Source organism: Leuresthes tenuis, unplaced genomic scaffold, assembly GCF_036924035.1.
Source record: "Leuresthes tenuis unplaced genomic scaffold, fLeuTen1.0.hap1 SCAF_1, whole genome shotgun sequence".
Taxonomy (NCBI): Eukaryota; Metazoa; Chordata; class Actinopteri; order Atheriniformes; family Atherinopsidae; genus Leuresthes; species Leuresthes tenuis.
In genome coordinates, this window is record NW_027325355.1 from 7,312,878 (window position 1) to 7,336,010 (window position 23,133).

Here is a 23,133-nt window from a genome sequence, read left to right on the forward strand (position 1 = left end):
TTTCTACACACGTCAGTCATCATCATGATGTGAGTGTTCAGCTGCATAGAAACATAAGAAGAAGAAGCTCCACTTTAAGACTGTGTGATTCCAGAGATGATCCAGCATCGATCACTTCCAGTTTCTGGAGAATTTGTTTAAAAAAAAGAAGCTTTCTGGTGAATTGATTTGATTGTGGATGTGAAGTGTTTCAGCGCCCCCTGCAGGTTGTAGAGAGAAGAGAAAAAGCTTACAGCACCTGGTATTCCCAGGCGGTCTCCCATCCAAATACTAACCAGGCCCCCTGCTTAGCTTTCGAGATCGGGCGTGTTCAGGGTGGTGTGGCCGTAAGCAAAAGTCACCGTAACAAATATCTATTATATAGCTGCTTGAACCATATGTTTCTTTTAGTTTTTTCACCTAATTGGCTTGAGAGGCTGATGCTGATCCTGCACATGTTCTTCTCTCTCGTGTTGGTTCTCTGCAGCTGAAAGTGAGACTCTCAGATAACTTAGTGTCTGTCGACCTCTTCTGTTCCCTGTGTGTAGTTTTGTGTTCAGCGTCACACAGAGAGACCGAGGCTGCTTAGTTAGATGAAATCATCACAAATTGCTCATTTTTAAACAGTTACATTATATTCTAGAAGTCAGAACACAGTGATAAATGTTGTTTCAGCATCTATAAAAAGCTGATTTGTGACTGATTCTCTCGCTTACGGCCATACCACCCTGAACACGCCCGATCTCGTCCGATCTCGGAAGCTAAGCAGGGTCGGGCCTGGTTAGTACTTGGATGGGAGACCGCCTGGGAATACCAGGTGCTGTAAGCTTTTTACACCTGCAGGAGGCGCTGCTGCTCACTCAACACGGACAGCTTCATGACACACTTCACATCAGGAAGGAAATCGGTCAAATAAATTCACTTTTCAATCTTTGTCAAAGACTGGAAATGAGCGCACACATAAACCTCATTTAGGTCACTCTGTCATATCATCTTCCAGCACTGCTCAGCTCACAGTGACTTCATCTGTCTCAATTCTTCTGGATACCAAACACACACAAATATTATTGTCTCACATTAGTCTGCAGACTGTTAACAGATCTTCCTGCAGTCTGCAGATTCATCCCATTTCCTTCCTTCCTAAGAATCCCTGCTGATATCCAAGGTGCTGATCCCAGATCTGCTCAGATGTCCCAGGTTCTCCTCTGCTTTTATCCTCACACACTGAACTGTCTCCTCATCTATGTTTTAACAACCAGAACCCACTGATGTGGGCTCAGAAATAAAGTTTCCAATGTTTTCCAAACACAAATGAATAAATTACAGAGATTTACTGAGGCCAGATAGAAAAAGTGCACGTGCAGCCACTTTAAACTGTCAAACAGGCAACTTTATATCTAACAGCAAACACTGAGAGCTGCTCTGCAGAATAAATACTTTTACTGGTGGAAGTGTTAGTAAATGTTGCTGATGACACTTTGATTCTTTTACCTGAGTGAGGTTTTAGATGCAGAACTTTTACTGGGAGTTGAATATTTCTCAGTGTGGCATCAGTGCTTGTAAAGGATCTACACCACTGTCACCTTTTATAAGTGAATTATAATCTAAAGGCTTCCTGTCTGCCCCAGGTTAGGGCTAAGCTGATCCGGGTCAGGGGTTAAGTTGCACCGTCTGGGGGTGAACTGACCATCAAACTGAATCTAAATCAAAGCCATAAGAAATTTCAACCATAACTTACCTCTTTGAAAAACTGATTTAAAAGTCCATTATTGTTTTGTAAGTGGTCATATTAATTTTCTTCAGGATAACTTCACATTAAATCTGATAATAAAAAAAAAAATGTCATTAAAGTTGGAATCTTCCCTGAAACAGAAATGCTGAAGTGGAATGAATGAATAAATGTCCCCAAAACTTTCCATCCTTCCACTTTCTTTAAATCATGGTTTCAGGGGGACTGGAGCCTATCTGTCACAGAAACTCCTCAACATTCCAGTCTAATAACAAGTCTGAAACTAAAGCAAAAACTGCAGCCCCAAATGAACATTGGCATGATATAGGCTGTGTCAAATGCAAAAGCAGTCCCTGTTTCCCTTTTTGGAACTCATCCTTTCTCGGGACAAAGTTAAATGTATGAGGATCAAACACAACAAGTACCTGGGACATGTCAGCAGATCCAGGAAATCCAGGAACCAGCAAACTGAGAGCCAAAGAGAAACTGAGGCGTCTGCCAACAAATCAGCAGCAGCTGAAGCTGATCAACTTCCTGATGTGTCATGAGGTGATCACATGTTTCAACAAAAGACATCAAATACCAGCTGAAGCTGCATTAAAGACAATAAGAGATGTGGAAGCAGCATCAAAGCTGAAAAATGGGAACTTTAAACCTCGTTGGATGTGAAATTAAATGTGCTGAAGAGCAGGATTTCTACACACGTCAGTCATCATCATGATGTGAGTGTTCAGCTGCATAGAAACATAAGAAGAAGAAGCTCCACTTTAAGACTGTGTGATTCCAGTGATGATCCAGCATCGATCACTTCCAGTTTCTGGAGAATTTGTTTAAAAAAAAGAAGCTTTCTGGTGAATTGATTTGATTGTGGATGTGAAGTGTTTCAGCGCCCCCTGCAGGTTGTAGAGAGAAGAGAAAAAGCTTACAGCACCTGGTATTCCCAGGCGGTCTCCCATCCAAATACTAACCAGGCCCCCTGCTTAGCTTTCGAGATCGGGCGTGTTCAGGGTGGTGTGGCCGTAAGCAAAAGTCACCGTAACAAATATCTATTATATAGCTGCTTGAACCATATGTTTCTTTTATTTTTTTCACCTAATTGGCTTGAGAGGCTGATGTTGATCCTGCACATGTTCTTCTCTCTCGTGTTGGTTCTCTGCAGCTGAAAGTGAGACTCTCAGATAACTTAGTGTCTGTCGACCTCTTCTGTTCCCTGTGTGTAGTTTTGTGTTCAGCGTCACACAGAGAGACCGAGGCTGCTTAGTTAGATGAAATCATCACAAATTGCTCATTTTTAAACAGTTACATTATATTCTAGAAGTCAGAACACAGTGATAAATGTTGTTTCAGCATCTATAAAAAGCTGATTTGTGACTGATTCTCTCGCTTACGGCCATACCACCCTGAACACGCCCGATCTCGTCCGATCTCGGAAGCTAAGCAGGGTCGGGCCTGGTTAGTACTTGGATGGGAGACCGCCTGGGAATACCAGGTGCTGTAAGCTTTTTACACCTGCAGGAGGCGCTGCTGCTCACTCAACACGGACAGCTTCATGACATACTTCAAATCAGGAAGGAAATCGGTCAAATAAATTCACTTTTCAATCTTTGTCAAAGACTGGAAATGAGCGCACACATAAACCTCATTTAGGTCACTCATTCATATCATCTTCCAGCACTGCTCAGCTCACAGTGACTTCATCTGTCTCAATTCTTCTGGATACCAAACACACACAAATATTATTGTCTCACATTAGTCTGCAGACTGTTAACAGATCTTCCTGCAGTCTGCAGATTCATCCCATTTCCTTCCTTCCTAAGAATCCCTGCTGATATCCAAGGTGCTGATCCCAGATCTGCTCAGATGTCCCAGGTTCTCCTCTGCTTTTATCCTCACACACTGAACTGTCTCCTCATCTATGTTTTAACAACCAGAACCCACTGATGTGGGCTCAGAAATAAAGTTTCCAATGTTTTCCAAACACAAATGAATAAATTACAGAGATTTACTGAGGCCAGATAGAAAAAGTGCACGTGCAGCCACTTTAAACTGTCAAACAGGCAACTTTATATCTAACAGCAAACACTGAGAGCTGCTCTGCAGAATAAATACTTTTACTGGTGGAAGTGTTAGTAAATGTTGCTGATGACACTTTGATTCTTTTACCTGAGTGAGGTTTTAGATGCAGAACTTTTACTGGGAGTTGAATATTTCTCAGTGTGGCATCAGTGCTTGTAAAGGATCTACACCACTGTCACCTTTTATAAGTGAATTATAAGCTAAAGGCTTCCTGTTTGCCCCAGGTTAGGGCTAAGCTGATCCGGGTCAGGGGTTAAGTTGCACCGTCTGGGGGTGAACTGACCATCAAACTGAATCTAAATCAAAGCCATAAGAAATTTCAACCATAACTTACCTCTTTGAAAAACTGATTTAAAAGTCCATTATTGTTTTGTAAGTGGTCATATTAATTTTCTTCAGGATAACTTCACATTAAATCTGATAAAAAAAAATGTCATTAAAGTTGGAATCTTCCCTGAAACAGAAATGCTGAAGTGGAATGAATGAATAAATGTCCCCAAAACTTTCCATCCTTCCACTTTCTTTAAATCATGGTTTCAGGGGGACTGGAGCCTATCTGTCACAGAAACTCCTCAACATTCCAGCCTAATAACAAGTCTGAAACTAAAGCAAAAACTGCAGCCCCAAATGAACATTGGCATGATATAGGCTGTGTCAAATGCAAAAGCAGTCCCTGTTTCCCTTTTTGGAACTCATCCTTTCTAAGGACAAAGTTAAATGTATGAGGATCAAACACAACAAGTACCTGGGACATGTCAACAGATCCAGGAAATCCAGGAACCAGCAAACTGAGAGCCAAAGAGAAACTGAGGCGTCTGCCAACAAATCAGCAGCAGCTGAAGCTGATCAACTTCCTGATGTGTCATGAGGTGATCACATGTTTCAACAAAAGACATCAAATACCAGCTGAAGCTGCATTAAAGACAATAAGAGATGTGGAAGCAGCATCAAAGCTGAAAAATGGGAACTTTAAACCTTGTTGGATGTGAAATTAAATGTGCTGAAGAGCAGGATTTCTACACACGTCAGTCATCATCATGATGTGAGTGTTCAGCTGCATAGAAACATAAGAAGAAGAAGCTCCACTTTAAGACTGTGTGATTCCAGAGATGATCCAGCATCGATCACTTCCAGTTTCTGGAGAATTTGTTTAAAAAAAAGAAGCTTTCTGGTGAATTGATTTGATTGTGGATGTGAAGTGTTTCAGCGCCCCCTGCAGGTTGTAGAGAGAAGAGAAAAAGCTTACAGCACCTGGTATTCCCAGGCGGTCTCCCATCCAAATACTAACCAGGCCCCCTGCTTAGCTTTCGAGATCGGGCGTGTTCAGGGTGGTGTGGCCGTAAGCAAAAGTCACCGTAACAAATATCTATTATATAGCTGCTTGAACCATATGTTTCTTTTAGTTTTTTCACCTAATTGGCTTGAGAGGCTGATGCTGATCCTGCACATGTTCTTCTCTCTCGTGTTGGTTCTCTGCAGCTGAAAGTGAGACTCTCAGATAACTTAGTGTCTGTCGACCTCTTCTGTTCCCTGTGTGTAGTTTTGTGTTCAGCGTCACACAGAGAGACCGAGGCTGCTTAGTTAGATGAAATCATCACAAATTGCTCATTTTTAAACAGTTACATTATATTCTAGAAGTCAGAACACAGTGATAAATGTTGTTTCAGCATCTATAAAAAGCTGATTTGTGACTGATTCTCTCGCTTACGGCCATACCACCCTGAACACGCCCGATCTCGTCCGATCTCGGAAGCTAAGCAGGGTCGGGCCTGGTTAGTACTTGGATGGGAGACCGCCTGGGAATACCAGGTGCTGTAAGCTTTTTACACCTGCAGGAGGCGCTGCTGCTCACTCAACACGGACAGCTTCATGACATACTTCACATCAGGAAGGAAATCGGTCAAATAAATTCACTTTTCAATCTTTGTCAAAGACTGGAAATGAGCGCACACATAAACCTCATTTAGGTCACTCTGTCATATCATCTTCCAGCACTGCTCAGCTCACAGTGACTTCATCTGTCTCAATTCTTCTGGATACCAAACACACACAAATATTATTGTCTCACATTAGTCTGCAGACTGTTAACAGATCTTCCTGCAGTCTGCAGATTCATCCCATTTCCTTCCTTCCTAAGAATCCCTGCTGATATCCAAGGTGCTGATCCCAGATCTGCTCAGATGTCCCAGGTTCTCCTCTGCTTTTATCCTCACACACTGAACTGTCTCCTCATCTATGTTTTAACAACCAGAACCCACTGATGTGGGCTCGGAAATAAAGTTTCCAATGTTTTCCAAACACAAATGAATAAATTACAGAGATTTACTGAGGCCAGATAGAAAAAGTGCACGTGCAGCCACTTTAAACTGTCAAACAGGCAACTTTATATCTAACAGCAAACACTGAGAGCTGCTCTGCAGAATAAATACTTTTACTGGTGGAAGTGTTAGTAAATGTTGCTGATGACACTTTGATTATTTACCTGAGTGAGGTTTTAGATGCAGAACTTTTACTGGGAGTTGAATATTTCTCAGTGTGGCATCAGTGCTTGTAAAGGATCTACACCACTGTCACCTTTTATAAGTGAATTATAAGCTAAAGGCTTCCTGTTTGCCCCAGGTTAGGGCTAAGCTGATCCGGGTCAGGGGTTAAGTTGCACCGTCTGGGGGTGAACTGACCATCAAACTGAATCTAAATCAAAGCCATAAGAAATTTCAACCATAACTTACCTCTTTGAAAAACTGATTTAAAAGTCCATTATTGTTTTGTAAGTGGTCATATTAATTTTCTTCAGGATAACTTCACATTAAATCTGATAAAAAAAAATGTCATTAAAGTTGGAATCTTCCCTGAAACAGAAATGCTGAAGTGGAATGAATGAATAAATGTCCCCAAAACTTTCCATCCTTCCACTTTCTTTAATTCATGGTTTCAGGGAGAGTGGAGCCTATCTGTCACAGAAACTCCTCAACATTCCAGTCTAATAACAAGTCTGAAACTAAAGCAAAAACTGCAGCCCCAAATGAACATTGGCATGATATAGGCTGTGTCAAATGCAAAAGCAGTCCCTGTTTCCCTTTTTGGAACTCATCCTTTCTCGGGACAAAGTTAAATGTATGAGGATCAAACACAACAAGTACCTGGGACATGTCAGCAGATCCAGGAAATCCAGGAACCAGCAAACTGAGAGCCAAAGAGAAACTGAGGCGTCTGCCAACAAATCAGCAGCAGCTGAAGCTGATCAACTTCCTGATGTGTCATGAGGTGATCACATGTTTCAACGAAAGACATCAAATACCAGCTGAAGCTGCATTAAAGACAATAAGAGATGTGGAAGCAGCATCAAAGCTGAAAAATGGGAACTTTAAACCTTGTTGGATGTGAAATTAAATGTGCTGAAGAGCAGGATTTCTACACACGTCAGTCATCATCATGATGTGAGTGTTCAGCTGCATAGAAACATAAGAAGAAGAAGCTCCACTTTAAGACTGTGTGATTCCAGTGATGATCCAGCATCGATCACTTCCAGTTTCTGGAGAATTTGTTTAAAAAAAAGAAGCTTTCTGGTGAATTGATTTGATTGTGGATGTGAAGTGTTTCAGCGCCCCCTGCAGGTTGTAGAGAGAAGAGAAAAAGCTTACAGCACCTGGTATTCCCAGGCGGTCTCCCATCCAAATACTAACCAGGCCCCCTGCTTAGCTTTCGAGATCAGGCGTGTTCAGGGTGGTGTGGCCGTAAGCAAAAGTCACCGTAACAAATATCTATTATATAGCTGCTTGAACCATATGTTTCTTTTATTTTTTTCACCTAATTGGCTTGAGAGGCTGATGTTGATCCTGCACATGTTCTTCTCTCTCGTGTTGGTTCTCTGCAGCTGAAAGTGAGACTCTCAGATAACTTAGTGTCTGTCGACCTCTTCTGTTCCCTGTGTGTAGTTTTGTGTTCAGCGTCACACAGAGAGACCGAGGCTGCTTAGTTAGATGAAATCATCACAAATTGCTCATTTTTAAACAGTTACATTATATTCTAGAAGTCAGAACACAGTGATAGATGTTGTTTCAGCATCTATAAAAAGCTGATTTGTCACTGATTCTCTTGCTTACGGCCATACCACCCTGAACACGCCCGATCTCGTCCGATCTCGGAAGCTACGCAGGGTCGGGCCTGGTTAGTACTTGGATGGGAGACCGCCTGGGAATACCAGGTGCTGTAAGCTTTTTACACCTGCAGGAGGCGCTGCTGCTCACTCAACACGGACAGCTTCATGACATACTTCACATCAGGAAGGAAATCGGTCAAATAAATTCACTTTTCAATCTTTGTCAAAGACTGGAAATGAGCGCACACATAAACCTCATTTAGGTCACTCTGTCATATCATCTTCCAGCACTGCTCAGCTCACAGTGACTTCATCTGTCTCAATTCTTCTGGATACCAAACACACACAAATATTATTGTCTCACATTAGTCTGCAGACTGTTAACAGATCTTCCTGCAGTCTGCAGATTCATCCCATTTCCTTCCTTCCTAAGAATCCCTGCTGATATCCAAGGTGCTGATCCCAGATCTGCTCAGATGTCCCAGGTTCTCCTCTGCTTTTATCCTCACACACTGAACTGTCTCCTCATCTATGTTTTAACAACCAGAACCCACTGATGTGGGCTCGGAAATAAAGTTTCCAATGTTTTCCAAACACAAATGAATAAATTACAGAGATTTACTGAGGCCAGATAGAAAAAGTGCACGTGCAGCCACTTTAAACTGTCAAACAGGCAACTTTATATCTAACAGCAAACACTGAGAGCTGCTCTGCAGAATAAATACTTTTACTGGTGGAAGTGTTAGTAAATGTTGCTGATGACACTTTGATTATTTACCTGAGTGAGGTTTTAGATGCAGAACTTTTACTGGGAGTTGAATATTTCTCAGTGTGGCATCAGTGCTTGTAAAGGATCTACACCACTGTCACCTTTTATAAGTGAATTATAAGCTAAAGGCTTCCTGTTTGCCCCAGGTTAGGGCTAAGCTGATCCGGGTCAGGGGTTAAGTTGCACCGTCTGGGGGTGAACTGACCATCAAACTGAATCTAAATCAAAGCCATAAGAAATTTCAACCATAACTTACCTCTTTGAAAAACTGATTTAAAAGTCCATTATTGTTTTGTAAGTGGTCATATTAATTTTCTTCAGGATAACTTCACATTAAATCTGATAAAAAAAAATGTCATTAAAGTTGGAATCTTCCCTGAAACAGAAATGCTGAAGTGGAATGAATGAATAAATGTCCCCAAAACTTTCCATCCTTCCACTTTCTTTAATTCATGGTTTCAGGGAGAGTGGAGCCTATCTGTCACAGAAACTCCTCAACATTCCAGTCTAATAACAAGTCTGAAACTAAAGCAAAAACTGCAGCCCCAAATGAACATTGGCATGATATAGGCTGTGTCAAATGCAAAAGCAGTCCCTGTTTCCCTTTTTGGAACTCATCCTTTCTCGGGACAAAGTTAAATGTATGAGGATCAAACACAACAAGTACCTGGGACATGTCAGCAGATCCAGGAAATCCAGGAACCAGCAAACTGAGAGCCAAAGAGAAACTGAGGCGTCTGCCAACAAATCAGCAGCAGCTGAAGCTGATCAACTTCCTGATGTGTCATGAGGTGATCACATGTTTCAACGAAAGACATCAAATACCAGCTGAAGCTGCATTAAAGACAATAAGAGATGTGGAAGCAGCATCAAAGCTGAAAAATGGGAACTTTAAACCTTGTTGGATGTGAAATTAAATGTGCTGAAGAGCAGGATTTCTACACACGTCAGTCATCATCATGATGTGAGTGTTCAGCTGCATAGAAACATAAGAAGAAGAAGCTCCACTTTAAGACTGTGTGATTCCAGTGATGATCCAGCATCGATCACTTCCAGTTTCTGGAGAATTTGTTTAAAAAAAAGAAGCTTTCTGGTGAATTGATTTGATTGTGGATGTGAAGTGTTTCAGCGCCCCCTGCAGGTTGTAGAGAGAAGAGAAAAAGCTTACAGCACCTGGTATTCCCAGGCGGTCTCCCATCCAAATACTAACCAGGCCCCCTGCTTAGCTTTCGAGATCAGGCGTGTTCAGGGTGGTGTGGCCGTAAGCAAAAGTCACCGTAACAAATATCTATTATATAGCTGCTTGAACCATATGTTTCTTTTATTTTTTTCACCTAATTGGCTTGAGAGGCTGATGTTGATCCTGCACATGTTCTTCTCTCTCGTGTTGGTTCTCTGCAGCTGAAAGTGAGACTCTCAGATAACTTAGTGTCTGTCGACCTCTTCTGTTCCCTGTGTGTAGTTTTGTGTTCAGCGTCACACAGAGAGACCGAGGCTGCTTAGTTAGATGAAATCATCACAAATTGCTCATTTTTAAACAGTTACATTATATTCTAGAAGTCAGAACACAGTGATAGATGTTGTTTCAGCATCTATAAAAAGCTGATTTGTCACTGATTCTCTTGCTTACGGCCATACCACCCTGAACACGCCCGATCTCGTCCGATCTCGGAAGCTACGCAGGGTCGGGCCTGGTTAGTACTTGGATGGGAGACCGCCTGGGAATACCAGGTGCTGTAAGCTTTTTACACCTGCAGGAGGCGCTGCTGCTCACTCAACACGGACAGCTTCATGACATACTTCAAATCAGGAAGGAAATCGGTCAAATAAATTCACTTTTCAATCTTTGTCAAAGACTGGAAATGAGCGCACACATAAACCTCATTTAGGTCACTCATTCATATCATCTTCCAGCACTGCTCAGCTCACAGTGACTTCATCTGTCTCAATTCTTCTGGATACCAAACACACACAAATATTATTGTCTCACATTAGTCTGCAGACTGTTAACAGATCTTCCTGCAGTCTGCAGATTCATCCCATTTCCTTCCTTCCTAAGAATCCCTGCTGATATCCAAGGTGCTGATCCCAGATCTGCTCAGATGTCCCAGGTTCTCCTCTGCTTTTATCCTCACACACTGAACTGTCTCCTCATCTATGTTTTAACAACCAGAACCCACTGATGTGGGCTCAGAAATAAAGTTTCCAATGTTTTCCAAACACAAATGAATAAATTACAGAGATTTACTGAGGCCAGATAGAAAAAGTGCACGTGCAGCCACTTTAAACTGTCAAACAGGCAACTTTATATCTAACAGCAAACACTGAGAGCTGCTCTGCAGAATAAATACTTTTACTGGTGGAAGTGTTAGTAAATGTTGCTGATGACACTTTGATTCTTTTACCTGAGTGAGGTTTTAGATGCAGAACTTTTACTGGGAGTTGAATATTTCTCAGTGTGGCATCAGTGCTTGTAAAGGATCTACACCACTGTCACCTTTTATAAGTGAATTATAAGCTAAAGGCTTCCTGTTTGCCCCAGGTTAGGGCTAAGCTGATCCGGGTCAGGGGTTAAGTTGCACCGTCTGGGGGTGAACTGACCATCAAACTGAATCTAAATCAAAGCCATAAGAAATTTCAACCATAACTTACCTCTTTGAAAAACTGATTTAAAAGTCCATTATTGTTTTGTAAGTGGTCATATTAATTTTCTTCAGGATAACTTCACATTAAATCTGATAAAAAAAAATGTCATTAAAGTTGGAATCTTCCCTGAAACAGAAATGCTGAAGTGGAATGAATGAATAAATGTCCCCAAAACTTTCCATCCTTCCACTTTCTTTAAATCATGGTTTCAGGGGGACTGGAGCCTATCTGTCACAGAAACTCCTCAACATTCCAGCCTAATAACAAGTCTGAAACTAAAGCAAAAACTGCAGCCCCAAATGAACATTGGCATGATATAGGCTGTGTCAAATGCAAAAGCAGTCCCTGTTTCCCTTTTTGGAACTCATCCTTTCTCGGGACAAAGTTAAATGTATGAGGATCAAACACAACAAGTACCTGGGACATGTCAACAGATCCAGGAAATCCAGGAACCAGCAAACTGAGAGCCAAAGAGAAACTGAGGCGTCTGCCAACAAATCAGCAGCAGCTGAAGCTGATCAACTTCCTGATGTGTCATGAGGTGATCACATGTTTCAACAAAAGACATCAAATAACAGCTGAAGCTGCATTACAGACAATAAGAGATGTGGAAGCAGCATCAAAGCTGAAAAATGGGAACTTTAAACCTTGCTGGATGTGAAATTAAATGTGCTGAAGAGCAGGATTTCTACACACGTCAGTCATCATCATGATGTGAGTGTTCAGCTGCATAGAAACATAAGAAGAAGAAGCTCCACTTTAAGACTGTGTGATTCCAGAGATGATCCAGCATCGATCACTTCCAGTTTCTGGAGAATTTGTTTAAAAAAAAGAAGCTTTCTGGTGAATTGATTTGATTGTGGATGTGAAGTGTTTCAGCGCCCCCTGCAGGTTGTAGAGAGAAGAGAAAAAGCTTACAGCACCTGGTATTCCCAGGCGGTCTCCCATCCAAATACTAACCAGGCCCCCTGCTTAGCTTTCGAGATCAGGCGTGTTCAGGGTGGTGTGGCCGTAAGCAAAAGTCACCGTAACAAATATCTATTATATAGCTGCTTGAACCATATGTTTCTTTTATTTTTTTCACCTAATTGGCTTGAGAGGCTGATGCTGATCCTGCACATGTTCTTCTCTCTCGTGTTGGTTCTCTGCAGCTGAAAGTGAGACTCTCAGATAACTTAGTGTCTGTCGACCTCTTCTGTTCCCTGTGTGTAGTTTTGTGTTCAGCGTCACACAGAGAGACCGAGGCTGCTTAGTTAGATGAAATCATCACAAATTGCTCATTTTTAAACAGTTACATTATATTCTAGAAGTCAGAACACAGTGATAAATGTTGTTTCAGCATCTATAAAAAGCTGATTTGTGACTGATTCTCTCGCTTACGGCCATACCACCCTGAACACGCCCGATCTCGGAAGCTAAGCAGGGTCGGGCCTGGTTAGTACTTGGATGGGAGACCGCCTGGGAATACCAGGTGCTGTAAGCTTTTTACACCTGCAGGAGGCGCTGCTGCTCACTCAACACGGACAGCTTCATGACATACTTCACATCAGGAAGGAAATCAGTCAAATAAATTCACTTTTCAATCTTTGTCAAAGACTGGAAATGAGCGCACACATAAACCTCATTTAGGTCACTCTGTCATATCATCTTCCAGCACTGCTCAGCTCACAGTGACTTCATCTGTCTCAATTCTTCTGGATACCAAACACACACAAATATTATTGTCTCACATTAGTCTGCAGACTGTTAACAGATCTTCCTGCAGTCTGCAGATTCATCCCATTTCCTTCCTTCCTAAGAATCCCTGCTGATATCCAAGGTGCTGATCCCAGATCTGCTCAGATGTCCCAGGTTCTCCTCTGCTTTTATCCTCACACACTGAACTGTCTCCTCATCTATGTTTTAACAACCAGAACCCACTGATGTGGGCTCAGAAATAAAGTTTCCAATGTTTTCCAAACACAAATGAATAAATTACAGAGATTTACTGAGGCCAGATAGAAAAAGTGCACGTGCAGCCACTTTAAACTGTCAAACAGGCAACTTTATATCTAACAGCAAACACTGAGAGCTGCTCTGCAGAATAAATACTTTTACTGGTGGAAGTGTTAGTAAATGTTGCTGATGACACTTTGATTCTTTTACCTGAGTGAGGTTTTAGATGCAGAACTTTTACTGGGAGTTGAATATTTCTCCGTGTGGCATCAGTGCTTGTAAAGGATCTACACCACTGTCACCTTTTATAAGTGAATTATAAGCTAAAGGCTTCCTGTTTGCCCCAGGTTAGGGCTAAGCTGATCCGGGTCAGGGGTTAAGTTGCACCGTCTGGGGGTGAACTGACCATCAAACTGAATCTAAATCAAAGCCATAAGAAATTTCAACCATAACTTACCTCTTTGAAAAACTGATTTAAAAGTCCATTATTGTTTTGTAAGTGGTCATATTAATTTTCTTCAGGATAACTTCACATTAAATCTGATAAAAAAAAATGTCATTAAAGTTGGAATCTTCCCTGAAACAGAAATGCTGAAGTGGAATGAATGAATAAATGTCCCCAAAACTTTCCATCCTTCCACTTTCTTTAATTCATGGTTTCAGGGGGAGTGGAGCCTATCTGTCACAGAAACTCCTCAACATTCCAGTCTAATAACAAGTCTGAAACTAAAGCAAAAACTGCAGCCCCAAATGAACATTGGCATGATATAGGCTGTGTCAAATGCAAAAGCAGTCCCTGTTTCCCTTTTTGGAACTCATCCTTTCTCGGGACAAAGTTAAATGTATGAGGATCAAACACAACAAGTACCTGGGACATGTCAGCAGATCCAGGAAATCCAGGAACCAGCAAACTGAGAGCCAAAGAGAAACTGAGGCGTCTGCCAGCAAATCAGCAGCAGCTGAAGCTGATCAACTTCCTGATGTGTCATGAGGTGATCACATGTTTCAACAAAAGACATCAAATACCAGCTGAAGCTGCATTAAAGACAATAAGAGATGTGGAAGCAGCATCAAAGCTGAAAAATGGGAACTTTAAACCTCGTTGGATGTGAAATTAAATGTGCTGAAGAGCAGGATTTCTACACACGTCAGTCATCATCATGATGTGAGTGTTCAGCTGCATAGAAACATAAGAAGAAGAAGCTCCACTTTAAGACTGTGTGATTCCAGAGATGATCCAGCATCGATCACTTCCAGTTTCTGGAGAATTTGTTTAAAAAAAAGAAGCTTTCTGGTGAATTGATTTGATTGTGGATGTGAAGTGTTTCAGCGCCCCCTGCAGGTTGTAGAGAGAAGAGAAAAAGCTTACAGCACCTGGTATTCCCAGGCGGTCTCCCATCCAAATACTAACCAGGCCCCCTGCTTAGCTTTCGAGATCGGGCGTGTTCAGGGTGGTGTGGCCGTAAGCAAAAGTCACCGTAACAAATATCTATTATATAGCTGCTTGAACCATATGTTTCTTTTATTTTTTTCACCTAATTGGCTTGAGAGGCTGATGCTGATCCTGCACATGTTCTTCTCTCTCGTGTTGGTTCTCTGCAGCTGAAAGTGAGACTCTCAGATAACTTAGTGTCTGTCGACCTCTTCTGTTCCCTGTGTGTAGTTTTGTGTTCAGCGTCACACAGAGAGACCGAGGCTGCTTAGTTAGATGAAATCATCACAAATTGCTCATTTTTAAACAGTTACATTATATTCTAGAAGTCAGAACACAGTGATAAATGTTGTTTCAGCATCTATAAAAAGCTGATTTGTGACTGATTCTCTCGCTTACGGCCATACCACCCTGAACACGCCCGATCTCGTCCGATCTCGGAAGCTAAGCAGGGTCGGGCCTTGTTAGTACTTGGATGGGAGACCGCCTGGGAATACCAGGTGCTGTAAGCTTTTTACACCTGCAGGAGGCGCTGCTGCTCACTCAACACGGACAGCTTCATGACATACTTCACATCAGGAAGGAAATCGGTCAAATAAATTCACTTTTCAATCTTTGTCAAAGACTGGAAATTAGCGCACACATAAAACTCATTTAGGTCACTCTGTCATATCATCTTCCAGCACTGCTCAGCTCACAGTGACTTCATCTGTCTCAATTCTTCTGGATACCAAACACACACAAATATTATTGTCTCACGTTAGTCTGCAGACTGTTAACAGATCTTCCTGCAGTCTGCAGATTCATCCCATTTCCTTCCTTCCTAAGAATCCCTGCTGATATCCAAGGTGCTGATCCCAGATCTGCTCAGATGTCCCAGGTTCTCCTCTGCTTTTATCCTCACACACTGAACTGTCTCCTCATCTATGTTTTAACAACCAGAACCCACTGATGTGGGCTCAGAAATAAAGTTTCCAATGTTTTCCAAACACAAATGAATAAATTACAGAGATTTGCTGAGGCCAGATAGAAAAAGTGCACGTGCAGCCACTTTAAACTGTCAAACAGGCAACTTTATATCTAACAGCAAACACTGAGAGCTGCTCTGCAGAATAAATACTTTTACTGGTGGAAGTGTTAGTAAATGTTGCTGATGACACTTTGATTCTTTTACCTGAGTGAGGTTTTAGATGCAGAACTTTTACTGGGAGTTGAATATTTCTCAGTGTGGCATCAGTGCTTGTAAAGGATCTACACCACTGTCACCTTTTATAAGTGAATTATAAGCGCAAGGCTTCCTGTTTGCCCCAGGTTAGGGCTAAGCTGATCCGGGTCAGGGGTTAAGTTGCACCGTCTGGGGGTGAACTGACCATCAAACTGAATCTAAATCAAAGCCATAAGAAATTTCAACCATAACTTACCTCTTTGAAAAACTGATTTAAAAGTCCATTATTGTTTTGTAAGTGGTCATATTAATTTTCTTCAGGATAACTTCACATTAAATCTGATAAAAAAAATGTCATTAAAGTTGGAATCTTCCCTGAAACAGAAATGCTGAAGTGGAATGAATGAATAAATGTCCCCAAAACTTTCCATCCTTCCACTTTCTTTAAATCATGGTTTCAGGGGGACTGGAGCCTATCTGTCACAGAAACTCCTCAACATTCCAGTCTAATAACAAGTCTGAAACTAAAGCAAAAACTGCAGCCCCAAATGAACATTGGCATGATATAGGCTGTGTCAAATGCAAAAGCAGTCCCTGTTTCCCTTTTTGGAACTCATCCTTTCTAAGGACAAAGTTAAATGTATGAGGATCAAACACAACAAGTACCTGGGACATGTCAACAGATCCAGGAAATCCAGGAACCAGCAAACTGAGAGCCAAAGAGAAACTGAGGCGTCTGCCAACAAATCAGCAGCAGCTGAAGCTGATCAACTTCCTGATGTGTCATGAGGTGATCACATGTTTCAACAAAAGACATCAAATAACAGCTGAAGCTGCATTAAAGACAATAAGAGATGTGGAAGCAGCATCAAAGCTGAAAAATGGGAACTTTAAACCTTGTTGGATGTGAAATTAAATGTGCTAAAGAGCAGGATTTCTACACACGTCAGTCATCATCATGATGTGAGTGTTCAGCTGCATAGAAACATAAGAAGAAGAAGCTCCACTTTAAGACTGTGTGATTCCAGAGATGATCCAGCATTGATCACTTCCAGTTTCTGGAGAATTTGTTTAAAAAAAGAAGCTTTCTGGTGAATTGATTTGATTGTGGATGTGAAGTGTGTCAGCGCCCCCTGCAGGTTGTAGAGAAAAAGCTTACAGCACCTGGTATTCCCAGGCGGTCTCCCATCCAAATACTAACCAGGCCCCCTGCTTAGCTTTCGAGATCGGGCGTGTTCAGGGTGGTGTGGCCGTAAGCAAAAGTCACCGTAACAAATATCTATTATATAGCTGCTTGAACCATATGTTTCTTTTATTTTTTTCACCTAATTGGCTTGAGGGGCTGATGCTGATCCTGCACATGTTCTTCTCTCTCGTGTTGGTTCTCTGCAGCTGAAAGTGAGACTCTCAGATAACTTAGTGTCTGTCGACCTCTTCTGTTCCCTGTGTGTAGTTTTGTGTTCAGCGTCACACAGAGAGACCGAGGCTGCTTAGTTAGATGAAATCATCACAAATTGCTCATTTTTAAACAGTTACATTATATTCTAGAAGTCAGAACACAGTAATAGATGTTGTTTCAGCATCTATAAAAAGCTGATTTGTGACTGATTCTCTCGCTTACGGCCATACCACCCTGAACACGCCCGATCTCGTCCGATCTCGGAAGCTAAGCAGGGTCGGGCCTGGTTAGTACTTGGATGGGAGACCGCCTGGGAATACCAGGTGCTGTAAGCTTTTTACACCTGCAGGAGGCGCTGCTGCTCACTCAACACGGACAGCTTCATGACATACTTCACATCAGGAAGGAAATCGGTCAAATAAATTCACTTTTCAATCTTTGTCAAAGACTGGAAATGAGCGCACACATAAACCTCATTTAGGTCACTCTGTCATATCATCTTCCAGCACTGCTCAGCTCACAGTGACTTCATCTGTCTCAATTCTTCTGGATACCAAACACACACAAATATTATTGTCTCACATTAGTCTGCAGACTGTTAACAGATCTTCCTGCAGTCTGCAGATTCATCCCATTTCCTTCCTTCCTAAGAATCCCTGCTGATATCCAAGGTGCTGATCCCAGATCTGCTCAGATGTCCCAGGTTCTCCTCTGCTTTTATCCTCACACACTGAACTGTCTCCTCATCTATGTTTTAACAACCAGAACCCACTGATGTGGGCTCAGAAATAAAGTTTCCAATGTTTTCCAAACACAAATGAATAAATTACAGAGATTTACTGAGGCCAGATAGAAAAAGTGCACGTGCAGCCACTTTAAACTGTCAAACAGGCAACTTTATATCTAACAGCAAACACTGAGAGCTGCTCTGCAGAATAAATACTTTTACTGGTGGAAGTGTTAGTAAATGTTGCTGATGACACTTTGATTCTTTTACCTGAGTGAGGTTTTAGATGCAGAACTTTTACTGGGAGTTGAATATTTCTCAGTGTGGCATCAGTGCTTGTAAAGGATCTACACCACTGTCACCTTTTATAAGTGAATTATAAGCTAAAGGCTTCCTGTTTGCCCCAGGTTAGGGCTAAGCTGATCCGGGTCAGGGGGTAAGTTGCACCGTCTGGGGGTGAACTGACCATCAAACTGAATCTAAATCAAAGCCATAAGAAATTTCAACCATAACTTACCTCTTTGAAAAACTGATTTAAAAGTCCATTATTGTTTTGTAAGTGGTCATATTAATTTTCTTCAGGATAACTTCACATTAAATCTGATAAAAAAAAATGTCATTAAAGTTGGAATCTTCCCTGAAACAGAAATGCTGAAGTGGAATGAATGAATAAATGTCCCCAAAACTTTCCATCCTTCCACTTTCTTTAATTCATGGTTTCAGGGGGACTGGAGCCTATCTGTCACAGAAACTCCTCAACATTCCAGTCTAATAACAAGTCTGAAACTAAAGCAAAAACTGCAGCCCCAAATGAACATTGGCATGATATAGGCTGTGTCAAATGCAAAAGCAGTCCCTGTTTCCCTTTTTGGAACTCATCCTTTCTAAGGACAAAGTTAAATGTATGAGGATCAAACACAACAAGTACCTGGGACATGTCAACAGATCCAGGAAATCCAGGAACCAGCAAACTGAGAGCCAAAGAGAAACTGAGGCGTCTGCCAACAAATCAGCAGCAGCTGAAGCTGATCAACTTCCTGATGTGTCATGAGGTGATCACATGTTTCAACAAAAGACATCAAATAACAGCTGAAGCTGCATTACAGACAATAAGAGATGTGGAAGCAGCATCAAAGCTGAAATATGGGAACTTTAAACCTTGTTGGATGTGAAATTAAATGTGCTGAAGAGCAGGATTTCTACACACGTCAGTCATCATCATGATGTGAGTGTTCAGCTGCATAGAAACATAAGAAGAAGAAGCTCCACTTTAAGACTGTGTGATTCCAGTGATGATCCAGCATTGATCACTTCCAGTTTCTGGAGAATTTGTTTAAAAAAAGAAGCTTTCTGGTGAATTGATTTGATTGTGGATGTGAAGTGTGTCAGCGCCCCCTGCAGGTTGTAGAGAGAAGAGAAAAAGCTTACAGCACCTGTTATTCCCAGCCGGTCTCCCATCCAAATACTAACCAGGCCCCCTGCTTAGCTTTCGAGATCGGGCGTGTTCAGGGTGGTGTGGCCGTAAGCAAAAGTCACCGTAACAAATATCTATTATATAGCTGCTCGAACCATATGTTTCTTTTATTTTTTTCACCTAATTGGCTTGAGGGGCTGATGCTGATCCTGCACATGTTCTTCTCTCTCGTGTTGGTTCTCTGCAGCTGAAAGTGAGACTCTCAGATAACTTAGTGTCTGTCGACCTCTTCTGTTCCCTGTGTGTAGTTTTGTGTTCAGCGTCACACAGAGAGACCGAGGCTGCTTAGTTAGATGAAATCATCACAAATTGCTCATTTTTAAACAGTTACATTATATTCTAGAAGTCAGAACACAGTAATAGATGTTGTTTCAGCATCTATAAAAAGCTGATTTGTGACTGATTCTCTCGCTTACGGCCATACCACCCTGAACACGCCCGATCTCGTCCGATCTCGGAAGCTAAGCAGGGTCGGGCCTGGTTAGTACTTGGATGGGAGACCGCCTGGGAATACCAGGTGCTGTAAGCTTTTTACACCTGCAGGAGGCGCTGCTGCTCACTCAACACGGACAGCTTCATGACATACTTCACATCAGGAAGGAAATCACTCAAATAAATTCACTTTTCAATCTTTGTCAAAGACTGGAAATGAGCGCACACATAAAACTCATTTAGGTCACTCTGTCATATCATCTTCCAGCACTGCTCAGCTCACAGTGACTTCATCTGTCTCAATTCTTCTGGATACCAAACACACACAGATATTATTGTCTCACATTAGTCTGCAGACTGTTAACAGATCTTCCTGCAGTCTGCAGATTCATCCCATTTCCTTCCTTCCTAAGAATCCCTGCTGATATCCAAGGTGCTGATCCCAGATCTGCTCAGGTGTCCCAGGTTCTCCTCTGCTTTTATCCTCACACACTGAACTGTCTCCTCATCTATGTTTTAACAACCAGAACCCACTGATGTGGGCTCAGAAATAAAGTTTCTAATGTTTTCCAAACACAAATGAATAAATTACAGAGATTTACTGAGGCCAGATAGAAAAAGTGCACGTGCAGCCACTTTAAACTGTCAAACAGGCAACTTTATATCTAACAGCAAACACTGAGAGCTGCTCTGCAGAATAAATACTTTTACTGGTGGAAGTGTTAGTAAATGTTGCTGATGACACTTTGATTCTTTTGCCTGAGTGAGGTTTTAGATGCAGAACTTTTACTGGGAGTTGAATATTTCTCAGTGTGGCATCAGTGCTTGTAAAGGATCTACACCACTGTCACCTTTTATAAGTGAATTATAAGCTAAAGGCTTCCTGTTTGCCCCAGGTTAGGGCTAAGCTGATCCGGGTCAGGGGGTAAGTTGCACCGTCTGGGGGTGAACTGACCATCAAACTGAATCTAAATCAAAGCCATAAGAAATTTCAACCATAACTTACCTCTTTGAAAAACTGATTTAAAAGTCCATTATTGTTTTGTAAGTGGTCATATTAATTTTCTTCAGGATAACTTCACATTAAATCTGATAAAAAAAAATGTCATTAAAGTTGGAATCTTCCCTGAAACAGAAATGCTGAAGTGGAATGAATGAATAAATGTCCCCAAAACTTTCCATCCTTCCACTTTCTTTAATTCATGGTTTCAGGGGGACTGGAGCCTATCTGTCACAGAAACTCCTCAACATTCCAGTCTAATAACAAGTCTGAAACTAAAGCAAAAACTGCAGCCCCAAATGAACATTGGCATGATATAGGCTGTGTCAAATGCAAAAGCAGTCCCTGTTTCCCTTTTTGGAACTCATCCTTTCTAAGGACAAAGTTAAATGTATGAGGATCAAACACAACAAGTACCTGGGACATGTCAACAGATCCAGGAAATCCAGGAACCAGCAAACTGAGAGCCAAAGAGAAACTGAGGCGTCTGCCAACAAATCAGCAGCAGCTGAAGCTGATCAACTTCCTGATGTGTCATGAGGTGATCACATGTTTCAACAAAAGACATCAAATAACAGCTGAAGCTGCATTACAGACAATAAGAGATGTGGAAGCAGCATCAAAGCTGAAATATGGGAACTTTAAACCTTGTTGGATGTGAAATTAAATGTGCTGAAGAGCAGGATTTCTACACACGTCAGTCATCATCATGATGTGAGTGTTCAGCTGCATAGAAACATAAGAAGAAGAAGCTCCACTTTAAGACTGTGTGATTCCAGAGATGATCCAGCATTGATCACTTCCAGTTTCTGGAGAATTTGTTTAAAAAAAGAAGCTTTCTGGTGAATTGATTTGATTGTGGATGTGAAGTGTGTCAGCGCCCCCTGCAGGTTGTAGAGAGAAGAGAAAAAGCTTACAGCACCTGGTATTCCCAGGCGGTCTCCCATCCAAATACTAACCAGGCCCCCTGCTTAGCTTTCGAGATCAGGCGTGTTCAGGGTGGTGTGGCCGTAAGCAAAAGTCACCGTAACAAATATCTATTATATAGCTGCTCGAACCATATGTTTCTTTTATTTTTTTCACCTAATTGGCTTGAGGGGCTGATGCTGATCCTGCACATGTTCTTCTCTCTCGTGTTGGTTCTCTGCAGCTGAAAGTGAGACTCTCAGATAACTTAGTGTCTGTCGACCTCTTCTGTTCCCTGTGTGTAGTTTTGTGTTCAGCGTCACACAGAGAGACCGAGGCTGCTTAGTTAGATGAAATCATCACAAATTGCTCATTTTTAAACAGTTACATTATATTCTAGAAGTCAGAACACAGTAATAGATGTTGTTTCAGCATCTATAAAAAGCTGATTTGTGACTGATTCTCTCGCTTACGGCCATACCACCCTGAACACGCCCGATCTCGTCCGATCTCGGAAGCTAAGCAGGGTCGGGCCTGGTTAGTACTTGGATGGGAGACCGCCTGGGAATACCAGGTGCTGTAAGCTTTTTACACCTGCAGGAGGCGCTGCTGCTCACTCAACACGGACAGCTTCATGACATACTTCACATCAGGAAGGAAATCACTCAAATAAATTCACTTTTCAATCTTTGTCAAAGACTGGAAATGAGCGCACACATAAAACTCATTTAGGTCACTCTGTCATATCATCTTCCAGCACTGCTCAGCTCACAGTGACTTCATCTGTCTCAATTCTTCTGGATACCAAACACACACAGATATTATTGTCTCACATTAGTCTGCAGACTGTTAACAGATCTTCCTGCAGTCTGCAGATTCATCCCATTTCCTTCCTTCCTAAGAATCCCTGCTGATATCCAAGGTGCTGATCCCAGATCTGCTCAGGTGTCCCAGGTTCTCCTCTGCTTTTATCCTCACACACTGAACTGTCTCCTCATCTATGTTTTAACAACCAGAACCCACTGATGTGGGCTCAGAAATAAAGTTTCTAATGTTTTCCAAACACAAATGAATAAATTACAGAGATTTACTGAGGCCAGATAGAAAAAGTGCACGTGCAGCCACTTTAAACTGTCAAACAGGCAACTTTATATCTAACAGCAAACACTGAGAGCTGCTCTGCAGAATAAATACTTTTACTGGTGGAAGTGTTAGTAAATGTTGCTGATGCAGAACTTTTACTGGGAGTTGAATATTTCTCAGTGTGGCATCAGTGCTTGTAAAGGATCTACACCACTGTCACCTGACTCAAAATCAACACTAATCAAATTGAAAGAAGTTCATAATCAGCTTTTATAAGTGAAT

At 41.7% G+C, this 23,133-nt stretch overlaps 9 non-coding genes and 10 pseudogenes across 9 annotated transcripts; 10 read left to right on the plus strand and 9 right to left on the minus strand.

The window, feature by feature from the left end:
* Nucleotides 1-226: 226 nt before the first annotated feature.
* On the minus strand, nucleotides 227-332 carry LOC140296447 (5S ribosomal RNA; annotated as a pseudogene).
* A 357-nt stretch (nucleotides 333-689) lies between these two features.
* Nucleotides 690-808, plus strand: LOC140292501 (5S ribosomal RNA). Its single transcript, XR_011912555.1, has one exon. It is a non-coding gene; the product is annotated as a 5S ribosomal RNA (ribosomal RNA).
* A 1,819-nt stretch (nucleotides 809-2,627) lies between these two features.
* LOC140296448 (5S ribosomal RNA) lies at nucleotides 2,628-2,733 on the minus strand (annotated as a pseudogene).
* A 357-nt stretch (nucleotides 2,734-3,090) lies between these two features.
* On the plus strand, nucleotides 3,091-3,209 carry LOC140293697 (5S ribosomal RNA). Its single transcript, XR_011912700.1, has one exon. It is a non-coding gene; the product is annotated as a 5S ribosomal RNA (ribosomal RNA).
* Nucleotides 3,210-5,023: 1,814 nt separating this feature from the next.
* On the minus strand, nucleotides 5,024-5,129 carry LOC140296449 (5S ribosomal RNA; annotated as a pseudogene).
* Nucleotides 5,130-5,486: 357 nt separating this feature from the next.
* LOC140294880 (5S ribosomal RNA) lies at nucleotides 5,487-5,605 on the plus strand. Its single transcript, XR_011912817.1, has one exon. It is a non-coding gene; the product is annotated as a 5S ribosomal RNA (ribosomal RNA).
* A 1,813-nt stretch (nucleotides 5,606-7,418) lies between these two features.
* Nucleotides 7,419-7,524, minus strand: LOC140296948 (5S ribosomal RNA; annotated as a pseudogene).
* A 357-nt stretch (nucleotides 7,525-7,881) lies between these two features.
* LOC140271579 (5S ribosomal RNA) lies at nucleotides 7,882-8,000 on the plus strand. The gene has a single exon (XR_011907857.1). It is a non-coding gene; the product is annotated as a 5S ribosomal RNA (ribosomal RNA).
* Nucleotides 8,001-9,813: 1,813 nt separating this feature from the next.
* On the minus strand, nucleotides 9,814-9,919 carry LOC140296949 (5S ribosomal RNA; annotated as a pseudogene).
* A 357-nt stretch (nucleotides 9,920-10,276) lies between these two features.
* LOC140272257 (5S ribosomal RNA) lies at nucleotides 10,277-10,395 on the plus strand. The gene has a single exon (XR_011907900.1). It is a non-coding gene; the product is annotated as a 5S ribosomal RNA (ribosomal RNA).
* Nucleotides 10,396-12,209: 1,814 nt separating this feature from the next.
* LOC140296950 (5S ribosomal RNA) lies at nucleotides 12,210-12,315 on the minus strand (annotated as a pseudogene).
* Nucleotides 12,316-12,672: 357 nt separating this feature from the next.
* Nucleotides 12,673-12,781, plus strand: LOC140294731 (5S ribosomal RNA; annotated as a pseudogene).
* A 1,814-nt stretch (nucleotides 12,782-14,595) lies between these two features.
* Nucleotides 14,596-14,701, minus strand: LOC140296450 (5S ribosomal RNA; annotated as a pseudogene).
* A 357-nt stretch (nucleotides 14,702-15,058) lies between these two features.
* LOC140275809 (5S ribosomal RNA) lies at nucleotides 15,059-15,177 on the plus strand. The gene has a single exon (XR_011908528.1). It is a non-coding gene; the product is annotated as a 5S ribosomal RNA (ribosomal RNA).
* A 1,805-nt stretch (nucleotides 15,178-16,982) lies between these two features.
* Nucleotides 16,983-17,088, minus strand: LOC140296451 (5S ribosomal RNA; annotated as a pseudogene).
* Nucleotides 17,089-17,445: 357 nt separating this feature from the next.
* Nucleotides 17,446-17,564, plus strand: LOC140296061 (5S ribosomal RNA). The gene has a single exon (XR_011912928.1). It is a non-coding gene; the product is annotated as a 5S ribosomal RNA (ribosomal RNA).
* Nucleotides 17,565-19,840: 2,276 nt separating this feature from the next.
* On the plus strand, nucleotides 19,841-19,959 carry LOC140297268 (5S ribosomal RNA). Its single transcript, XR_011913045.1, has one exon. It is a non-coding gene; the product is annotated as a 5S ribosomal RNA (ribosomal RNA).
* A 1,813-nt stretch (nucleotides 19,960-21,772) lies between these two features.
* On the minus strand, nucleotides 21,773-21,878 carry LOC140296951 (5S ribosomal RNA; annotated as a pseudogene).
* Nucleotides 21,879-22,235: 357 nt separating this feature from the next.
* LOC140297422 (5S ribosomal RNA) lies at nucleotides 22,236-22,354 on the plus strand. Its single transcript, XR_011913158.1, has one exon. It is a non-coding gene; the product is annotated as a 5S ribosomal RNA (ribosomal RNA).
* The last annotated feature ends 779 nt before the right edge of the window (nucleotides 22,355-23,133 follow it).